Below are 11,311 nucleotides of genomic sequence, written 5' to 3'. Positions count from 1 at the left end.
ATTTTCTTTCTTAAATGTGATATATGAATGAAATCATACAGTATTTGTCTTTCTCTAACTGGCTTATTTTGTTCAGCATTATACTCTCTAGATCCATCCATGCTGGTACAAATGGCAAGATTCCATATATATATATGGAAATATATAAAGAAGAAGTAATATATATTACTTCTTTTTTATCCATTTATCTATTGATGGACATGAGCTGCTTCCATTGTTTGTCTATTGTAATAATGTTGCAATAAACATAGGGGTACATATATCCCTTCAAATTAGTGTTTTCATATTCTTCGGGTAAATACACTGCAGTGTGATTACTGACTTGTAGACTAGTTTTAGTTTTTAAAAATAGTATAACTTTGTTACTACTTTTTATTCAAGTGTAATTAACATACATTTTATTAATTTCAGATATGCAATATACTGATTCAACTATTTTTTTAAGGGGGGGTAAGGAGCAGAGGGCGAGGGAGAGAGAGAGAATCTTAAGCAGGCTCCATGCCCAGTGCATAAGCCCAATGTGGGGCTCGATCTCATAAACCTGAGATCATGATCTGAGCAGAAATCAAGAGTCAGATGCTTAACCAACTGAGTCACCCAGGCACCCCCTGATTCAACAATTCTATACATTACTCAGTGCTAATCATGGTAAGTGAACACTTGATCCCCTTCACTTGTTTATTTTATATTTACTAAGTTTTCACTTTAATTCCAGTATAGTTAATATACAGTGTTATATTAGTTTCAGGTGTACAATATAGTGATTCAGCAATTGCATGCATAACCCAGTGCTCTTCATAGCAAGCACACTCTTAATACCTGTCACCTATTTCACCCATCCCATCTCCCCTCTGCTAGCCATCATTTTGGTCTTTATAGTTAAGAGTGTTTCTTGGTTTGTCTCTCTCTCTGTGTTTTTTCCTTTGCTCGCTTGTTTTGTTTCTTAAATTCAACATGAGTTAAATCATATGGTATTTGTTTTCACCGACTAACTTACTTTGCTGAGCATTATACACTTTAGCTCCACCCACATCATTGCAAATGGCAAGATTTCATTCTTTTTATGGCTGAATAATTTTCCATTGTTGATATACCACTTCTTCTTTATCCATTTATCTATTGTTGGACACTTTGGTTGCTTCTATATCTTAGCTATTGTAAATAATGCTGGTATAAACATAGGGATGCATGTATCCCTTTGAAGTAGTGTTTTTGTAATTTTTGGGTAAATACCCAATAATGCAATTGCTGGATTGTAGGGTAGTTCTATTTTTAAATTTTTGAGGAACTTCCATACTGTTTTCCATAGTGGCTGCACCAGTTTGCATTCCCCCTGACAGTGCAAGAGGGTTCCTTTTCCCCACATCCTTGCCAAAACTTGTTGTTTCTTGAGTTTTTTATTTTAGCCATTCTGACAGGTGGGAGCTGATAATGTATTGTAGTTTTGATTTTCATTTTCCTGATGATAAGTCATGATGAGCATCTTTCATGTGTCCATTGTCCATCTGGATATCTTCTTTGGGAAAATGTCTGTTAATGTCTTCTGCCTATTTTTAAATTGGGTTATTTGTGTGGGGTTTTTTTTGTTTGTTTTTTGGGGGTTTTTTTTGGTGTTGAGTTGTATAAGTTCTTTATATATTTTGGATGCTAACCCTTTATCAGATATGTCATTTGTAAATATCCTCTCCCATTCAGTAGGTTGCCTTTTAGTTTTGTTGATTTTCTTTTGCCGTACAGAAATTTTTTATTTGGATGTAGTCCCAATAGTTTATTTTTGCTTTTATTTCCCTTACCTCAGGAGACCTAGCTAGAAAAAGTTGCTATGGCTGATGTCAGAGAAATTACTGCCTGTTCTCTCTTCTAAGACTTTTATGGTTTCAGGTCTCACATTTAGGTCTTTAAACCATTTTGAATTTATTTTTGTGTGTGGTGTAAGAAAATGGTCCAGTTTCATTATTTTGCATGTAGCTGTACAGTTTTCCCAACGCAATTTGTTGAAGAAACTGTCTTTTTCTCATTGTATATTCTTGCTTCCTTTGTCAAAGATTAACTGACGATATAATTGTAGGCTTATTTCTGGGTTTTCTATTCTGTTCTATTGATCTATATGCCTATTTTTTGTGCCAGTACCATACCGTTTTGATTACTACAGCTTTGTAATATAACTTGAAGCCTGGAATTATGATGCCTCTAGTTTTGCTTTTCTTTTTCAAGATTGCTTTGGGTATTTGGGGTGTTTTGTGGTTCTATACAAATTTTAAGATTGTTCTAGTTCTGTGGAAAATGCTGGTGGTATTTTCATAGTGATTGTATTAAATGTATAGATTGCTTTGGGTAGTATAGATATTTTAACAATATTCGTTCTTTCAATCCATGAGCATGGAATGTCTTTCCATTAGTTTGTGTCATCTTCAGTTTCCTTCATCAGTGTATTATAGTTTTCAGAGTACAGGTCTGCTTTAGGTGTAAGGTTAGGTTGTTGGAGATTTTTCATGCTTCTTGAGGTATGTATGTATTGCTATAAACTTCCCTCTTAGAACCACTTTTGCTTAGAACCATTTTGGATCATGTGTTTTCATTTTCATTCCTCTCTATGTAATTTTTTATTTCTTCTTTGATTTTTTGATTCATCCATTCATTGTTGAGTAGCGTGTTATTGAACTTCCATGTATTTCTACTCTTTCCAGATTTTTTTTGTGGTTGATTTCTAGTTTTATGGTGTTGTGGTCAGAAAAGATGCATGGTACAACTTCAATCTTTTTGAATTTGTTGAGGATTTTTTCTGGATTAATATGTGATGTATTCTGGGGAATGTTTCATGTTCACTTCAATAGAATGTGTATTCTGCTGTTTAAGATGGAGTATTCTGAATATATCTTAAATCCATCCAGTCTAGTGTGTCATTCAACGTCACTGTTTCCTTGTTGATTTTCTGTTTGGATGATCTGTCCATCGATGTAAATGTGTTGTTAAAGTCCCCTACAGTTATTGTATTACTATTGATTAGTTCCTTAATATTTGATATTAACTGTTTTATATATTTGTGTGCTCCCATGGTGGGTGCATAAATATTTACAATTGTTATATCTTCTTGTTGGATTGTTCCCTTTATTATTATGCAGTGGCATTCTTTGTCACTTCATACAGTCTTTGTTTTAAAGTAGTTTGTCTGATATAAGTATTGGTACCCCAGTTTTGTTTTGACAGCCATTCACATGAGAAATGTTTCTCCATCCTTCTCTCCAATCTGCATGTGTCTTTAGGTCTGAAATGTGTCTCTTGTAGGCAGCACATACATGATTCTTGTTTTTTTATCCATTCCATCACCCTATGTCTTTTGCTTGGAGTGCTTCATCTATTTACATTCCAATCATTATTTATAGTTATGTATTTTTTTCCATTTTGTTACTTTTTTGTGGTTGTTTTTGTAGTTCTTCTCTGATCCTTTCTTCTCTTGCTCTTTTCTCTCACAGTTTGCTGGCTTGCTTCAGTGATATACTTGGATTCCTTTCTCCTTGTTTTGGATATCTATTACTGGTTTTTGATTTGTGGTTACCATTAGGTTTGTATATAACATCTTCTAAATATAGCAGTCTATATTAAGTTGATGGTAGCTTAAGTTTGAACCCTTTCATTTTTTTTAGAGAGGTGGGGAGAAGGGGGAGGGGAAGGGGCAGAGGGAGATGGAGAGAAAGAATCTTAATCAGGCTCCATGCTCAGTGTGGAGCCTGATGTGGGGTTCAATCTCACAATCCTGAGACCATGACCTGAGCCAAAATCAAGAGTCAGACACTTAACTGACTGAGCCACTCAGGACCCCATGTACATTCTTTATTACTCTTCCCCCCCATGTTTTAGATATACATTGTCATACTTTACATCTTTTTATTTTGGGAGACTCTTGACTAGTTTTTACAGATATACTTATTTTTAGCACTTTTTTTCCTTCCTACTTTTCTTTTACTTATGGTCTTTCCTTTCCCCTCAAAGAATCCCCTTTAACATTTCTTATAGGGCTGGTTTAGTGGTTATGATTTCCTTTAACTTTTGTTTGTCTGGGAAACTCTTTATCTCTCCTTCTATTCTGAATGATAACCTTGCTGGATAGAGTATTTTTTAATGCAGATTTTTTTTCTTTCAGCACCTTGAATATATCATGCCACTTTTTTCTGGCCTGCAAAGTTTTTGCTGAAAAATCCACCAATAGTCTTATGGGGTTTCCTTTGTCTATAACTTCTCTTTTCTTGCTGCTTTTAAAGATTTTATTTATTTATTTGAGAGAGAGAGAATGAGAGAGAGAGAACACATGAGAGGGGATAGGGTCAGAGGACGAAGCAGACTCCCTGCCGAGCAGGGAGCCCGATGCGGGACTCGATCCAGGGACTCCAGGATCATGACCTGAGCCAAAGGCAGTCGCTTACCAACTGAGCCACCCAGGCGCCCCCCCTTTTTTTTTTAAAAGATTTTATTTATTTATTTGAGAGAGAGAATGAGAGAGAGAGATCTTGCTGCTTTTAAAATTCTCTCTTTATCATTACTTTTTGCCATTTTAATTACTATGTGTCTTGTGCCCTCCTTGGGTTGATTTTGTTAGGGGAGCTCTGTCTCCTGGATCTGGATATCTGTTTCCTTCCCCAGATTATGGAATTTTTCAGCTATTACTTCTTCAAATAAATTTTCTGCTCCCTTCTCTCTCTCTTCCTCTTCTGGAATCCCTATAATGCAAATGTTATTATGATTGATAGAGTTGCAGAGTTCCCTAAATCTATTCTCATTTTGCATATTTTTTTCTCACCTGCTCAGCTTGCTTATTTTCCATTACTCTGTCCTCCAGGTTGCTAATTTGTTCCTCTGCTTCCTCTAGCCTGTTATTTATTCCATCTATTATATTTTTAACTTCATTTATTGTGTTCATCTCTGACTGCTTCTTGTTTATGTTCTCTGTTACTTTGATAAGGGTCTCACTGATGTCTTCCACTCTTTTCTCAAGTCCAGTGAGTAACTTTATGATCAGTACTTTAAATTTGCTGTCAGGCATAATACTTATCTTCATGTATGTCTCTTTCTGTGGTTTTGTGCTGTTCTTTCATTTGGGACATATTCCTCTGTCTCTTTTGTCTAAATCTATTTGTCTGTTTCTCTGTGTTAGTGAAGTCAGCTATGTCTCTTGTTCTTGAAAGTAATTGCCTTATGAAGATGAGGTCTTGTAGTGCCCTGCAATGCAGTGTCCCCTGTTCACTAGAACTTGGCACCACATGAGTGTCTTCTATGTTGCATGTACCCTACTATTGTGTCTTGGCTGCTTTTTCCTTCAGTCTAGTCAGCTGTAGTGGCTCTCTTTGCCTGTGTGGGCAGTATTTGGTCCCTGTCATGTTAGTGGACAAGTCTGGGGTCATCTTGGGTTTGAGTTGAGTCAGACCAGACTCTTTTGGCAGAGATGCAATAGTACCGAACTGTAGGGCACTTTCCCTGTGGCATTACCTGAGAAATTTTCACTGGTGCGTGGGACTTGCATTCAGACCAGCTGTCTACCTCTTTCCCACTACTGGGGCTACAGTGTGACTGATGTGTGTAGTTATATTTCCTTCTTCCCTGGGCAAGAGCCACTTTGGAGTAGTGCTGGCCCCTGTTGGAGCTGCTTACACACTGCCAGTCTTATGGTACAGCTTTGAATGGGCTGCCGCTGAGGGTGTACTGGAGGGTATGTGCTGCTGCTACTGGGACTGGGCCAGAATGGGGCACATGGTTTTAGCCTGGTGACTGCTGGTCTGCTTACAAAATGATATCTGCCACTATGGCTCCCAGGACCAGGGCTGGCCTGGGCAGTTCTGCACAGCCCGTGTGCTTGGGGCACACAATTTCAACAAGGTGACCATTGGTCATCAGCAGGACTGGCTTCTGCTGCCCCCACTGCCACCACTGGGACTACGGCCCACAAAATGCATGGGTCAGGAGACACGGTGTCATGGGTCAGGAGACACGGCGAGGTTTGTACTGGTATTTTGGAGGAGGGGACCCACAGTGGTAGGACTGAGGTGAGCAGGACTAGGAAGGGCAGATGAGTGGAAACCGAGAGTGGTTGGGTGGGGCATACTGTTAGTAAGTTCGGTAGTGAATTCCAGTACTGTGCTGGTTCCCACAGGTGGTCATGTGTTTATGCTGGGAGGCAGGGGTGGGAGATGGTGCCTGCCAGCTACTTTTTTCCTGGAGAGGCCTTCCTGTGATCCCTGGCCCTCTCAGTTATGCTCTGGAATGAATAAACTACTCTTCTTCCTGTATGTCCCAGGTGTTTTTCAAACTGCTGTTTCTAGGCTGTATCTCTGTGGGCTATTTGTCCTGCTGTCTCTTTAAGGTTGGGGTCTCAGCTTCCTCTTGTCTTCTAGACTCTCCCAGAGCCAAGTCTGCTGGTTTTTAAAATTCCAGGTTTTAAGTCTTGCTGGTTTTAAGAACTCACGAAAATTTGGCCCCTTTCCCATGGAGATTTGTCTTCCCTGTGTGTGCCCCCTTGTGTGACAGTCTGTTTCTCCCCTTCTCCATGCTTGTGGCTCCCTCCCATCACAGATGGCTATGGTCCGTTTAGCTCCCCATGAGTCTCGACCCTTCTTACTCTCTTTGATGTGGCCTCTTCTCTACCTTTAGTTGTGGAGTTTGTTCTGCCAGTCTTCAGGTAATTTTCTGGGTTATTTATACTGATATGAGTGTTAATTAGTTGTATTCATGGGATGAGATTGGCTTAGGGTCCTCTTACTCTGCCATTTTCCCAGGCTCCCCTGGAACACTTACTTTTAAACTTATTTCATGTATGGATAAGTTTAAAATCTTTAACACATTTTGACATAGCAGCACCTACTTATATTTTATAAACTATATAAATAATTATTGCTGGTTATCTTAGTGTGAGTTCCCATAAAAGAAAGTGTGATACAACAGTTTCTGCATGAGTAGTTCATTTGGCAAATGGTTTTAGTGAGTCAGAGTGAGGAAAATGAGTGGTGAAACAAGGAAGCTGGAAAAGTCAAACAAAGATGTGTTTTGAAATTTCACACCACTACAGGCAAGTGGAGGTGATCCTATGGGTCCAAAGTTGGTATGCATTTTTGTGAGGATGAATAACTGCCACTACCTATTCTAAGATAGAATGCAGTGCATTCAACATGGAATGAGGTAACTGACTGAATGATATCCTTGAAGGAAGGTGCAGAATTGAGGGCCCAGAATCAGATGTTGCTCTTGGGGAATTATACATTCAGCAGTGGCAGTAGCTTAATCACCCTTGGTGAGAGAGATCCAGTGCTATTGAGCTTAAGCTCAGTTTCCATCCCTGCCACCATGACAATTCATCATACCTTGTGCCAAAACTAAGATGACTGAGGACAGAAGCTGTTTCACATCCACAGCATGAGCCATCAGAACCACTTGGTTAAGTGTCTTCTCTACAGCCAATTCCACAGATGACCATTAATATGAGGCACAGAGATGCATATGCTTTGTTTCCATTCCCACAGTCCATCTACATGCCTCTTATCTAAACTTTCTTATCTTCAATTTCCAACTCTTCTCCTTCCAAGGCCTTGACAAATACCAAATCATTCTTCACAGTTCAGGACATCACCTCAAGCTACTACTCCTTCCATTCAAAGTGTAGGATCTCATGTAATGCTCACAGCTCTGCCAACTGGGAGGTTTTCCCTTCAACATTATTCTTCAGGGCTATTCCAACTGAAGCTGAAGTATAGTGGCAGTTCATTTACAGCTATCATCAATATTTAATGTGCTGACACATCTGTACACTATGCTTGATAATTTTCTCTTCCATTGGCTGGTCATAGATCACCCTATAATTCATGAGAGACATCACTACAACAATGATCAATGGCATATTGGTTTGTGAAATCTGCTGATTTATTTCTGCCTTCTCAGGCTGGATCCTGAATGTTGCATTTCCATCATAAGGTGGACTGCTCTTAAACCTGCCAAACTTATCACTTGGTGAATCTTATAACATACCATTTATGGTGGGCAGCTCCTGTATATGTCATCTGTTGTCTCTTGGTTAGGCACTCTATAGATACTAAGCTTTTAATAGCATACAAGGAGGGGCGCCTGGGTGGCTCAGTCGTTAAGCGTCTGCCTTCGGCTCAGGTCCTGATCTCAGGATCCTGGGATCGAGCCCCTCATCGGGCTCCCTGCTTGGCGGGAAGCCTGCTTCTCCCTCTCCCACTCCTCCTGCTTGTGTTCCCTCTCTCGCTGTGTCTCTCTCTGTCAAATGAATAAATAAAATCTTTAAAGAAAAATAGCATACAAGGAGCTTTTTTTAAATAACAAGTAGTTTACTGGTATAGGGTGTATGGCTTTTGTTCAGAACCTCAGGATTCTGTGTTGCAACTCCCATATTGTGGCTTAGAATGACTAGATAGTACATCCTTTTCCACCATAGATACTGTAAGCACTATCGGATATGCTAAGTCATATGGCCTGAGTAGTGGGACAACTTGCACTGTAGATCTGAAAACTTGGTGGGGGACCATGATATTACACCACAGCTGTTAACATCAGACTTTGACTTGCCAACTCTCATGTTTTTCTTTTTGTACAAAGGACATAATACCCCAGTCAGCTGTACATACATTTAGCCCTGGAATACTATCTGTAAGGCATTGCCACAGATTTCTGTCAGTCAAAATAGCCTCACTCCACTCTGACCTTGTTTTCCATTATGGTAATGATGCCCAACTTGCCCCTAAAGTTTTGTGTCACCACCTGGGCCCTGTCATTCTGGAATCTTATCATCTTTATTGCAACATAGTTTACTTCTAATCATGGTTTGCAGAGGAGAGCCAACATTGAGCTTCTAAAAAAAATGTGTTTCCCCAGCGTGCCTGGGTGGTTCAGTCAGTTAAGCATCCGACTCTTGATTTCAGTTCAGGTCATGATCTCAGGGTTGTGAGATGGAGCCCCATGTTGGGCTCCATGCTGAGCGTGGAGTCTGCTTGCGATTCTCCCCTCCCCTCCTCCCCCCGCTCATGCTCTCTCTCTAAATAAGAAATCTAAAAAATAAAATAAGAAATGCGTTTCCCTTCACCAACAGAGTCATTATAGTAGTCTCTTCTCTGCCCTTTCAAGGAAAATAGGTTAGAGATAGGTCCTCTTGTCTCACACTATAAATCATTTCTAATACCTTCACTCCCTTTGGTCTTTTCACCAATTCTTCAGCATCTGGCAAGAAAGTTCCAGTATTACTACCTCATTTATGATAGGTTGTTGTCCACACTTAAAGATGTCACCCGAGTAGTATATTAAGGCAGCTCCAGGTCACTGAATTCTGAGTTAGTTTTGTGTTCCCAAGTCAGTAAGTACTCTCCTATATTTACTTATATTCTGCCTCCTTCCTTGCTAATTTGTCATCCTCAAAGTCAATTTTAAAATATATTATTCCAGTCCATGCTATTACATATTAGCCAGTCCATGTAGTTCAGTCTGGATTTTCCACCTACACAGAGACTGTATTTTGCTCCTTGTGCTGTGTGATACCTTACCCTTCTGAGTTGGAAGCAATGAAAAATATGGATGTTGGGTAAGATTAAGTAATGTCTTTTGAGGTAGGTCCCTTAGATGAGGTTATTGCCTTGTCTTTACGAACAGGGAGGCTGCTCTCCAATAGCAAGGGTTAGGGGGCTGCTTTTGCCAAGCTGAGGGTTCGGGGATTGTAGATATTCAAGATTCTCACACTTATCACCATTCCAGTTCTCAGAGTTCTACTCTTTATTAGAATACATACATTGAGGGGGCGCCTGGGTGGCTCAGTTGGTTAAGCAACTGCCTTCGGCTCAGGTCATGATCCTGGAGTCCCGGGATCGAGTCCCACATTGGGCTCCCTGCTCAGCAGGGAGTCTGCTTCTCTCTCTGACCCTCCTCCCTCTTATGCTTTCTGTCTCTCATTCTCTTTCTCACAAATAAATAAAATCTTAAAAAAAAAAAAAGAATACATACATTGATATAGAGACCTGTAAATGTGAATGAAGTTTCCATGCAGCTCTTCTAAACTTACATTTAGAATCTGTGCCTTATATTCAGCAGTCTGCTTTATGAATGAGGGAGATGAAAGTCTCTTTAACCTAATGGGTTAGCGTAGATGACAGGTTGGGCATTTCCACCAGACATACAAACCGAGGTTAGAGATTCAGATTAGGGCAGTCTTAGAGCCTGCCTCTGCAACCACTTAGGCTGAAAGGTATTTCAGAATCCACAGAGTTAGAAGCCAAGCTTATCCACTCCCATGCCCCAAATGCCAATTCATTTAAAGAGAATATTCGGGGCATCTGGGTGGCTCAGTCCATTAAGCGGCTGCCTTCAGCTCGGGTCATGATCTCAGGGTCCTGGGATCAAGCCCCATGTCAGGCTCCCTGCTCAGTGGGGAGCCTACTTCTTCCTCTCCTCCCCATTTGTGCTCTCTCACTCTCTCAAATAAATAAAATCTTAAAAAAACCCAAAGAGAATATAGATGCATGTCTGAGGCACATCTCCCTCACTTCAATAAGTGCCACAACATGAAATCCCAGGAGGAATCATGTACCCTCCCTTTACCCCAAACCATATATCCAGGAACTCGCAAATATGGGGAAGCTTCTGGCTCTGGTTTTCAAATACGAGCTGTCCACAAGATTAATAAATATTTCTATTATGATGTAATGCATCCTAGTCATTTTAGAAATTAGATTGTCATCTGGCTCACCCTAAATCTGACCCTGTCATTGGGGTCACCTTAAATGCTCAGAGCTGGGCTTTAAACCACACAGTTTGCTCTCCTGACTCACAATTGTATGAATGAATGAATGAGGTAGTAAAGAAAATATTAGAACCAAGTGATAGGGTTAGCTCCACTGAGAAAACTGAAGGTGGGTAACAGATTGGAATCAAGGGAACACATTTTTATAGAGTAAATACAGTGTTTTCCCAAGGTATAAGATCCACATATAGTGTGGTGATGTCTGTTGTCAAATATATCTCAGGATCTTGAGGAAGCTATGTGGATTGGTATAGGCTGTATGCCCAAGGAGACCTGGTCTTTGTCAGGCAGGGTCCAAATAAGGTTCTGTGGAATCTGAAGCTTATACAATTTAGATGGCTTTCTTTTAAAATAATACAAAATCAATCATGATAATGAATATTTATTTATAATGATAACATATAACAAGTGTTAAACTTATGACAACTACAGCAGGCAAAAATTTCAAACAGATTATAAATATATATATGTGTGTGTGTATATATATATTTTTTCCACAGAAACACCACTTATGTAGCTGCACAA

Source organism: Mirounga angustirostris, unplaced genomic scaffold, assembly GCF_029215605.1.
Source record: "Mirounga angustirostris isolate CCGP_5_RB_7025 unplaced genomic scaffold, mMirAng1.0.hap1 SCAF_11, whole genome shotgun sequence".
Lineage (NCBI taxonomy): Eukaryota > Metazoa > Chordata > Mammalia > Carnivora > Phocidae > Mirounga > Mirounga angustirostris.
This window is presented reverse-complemented; position numbering follows the sequence as displayed.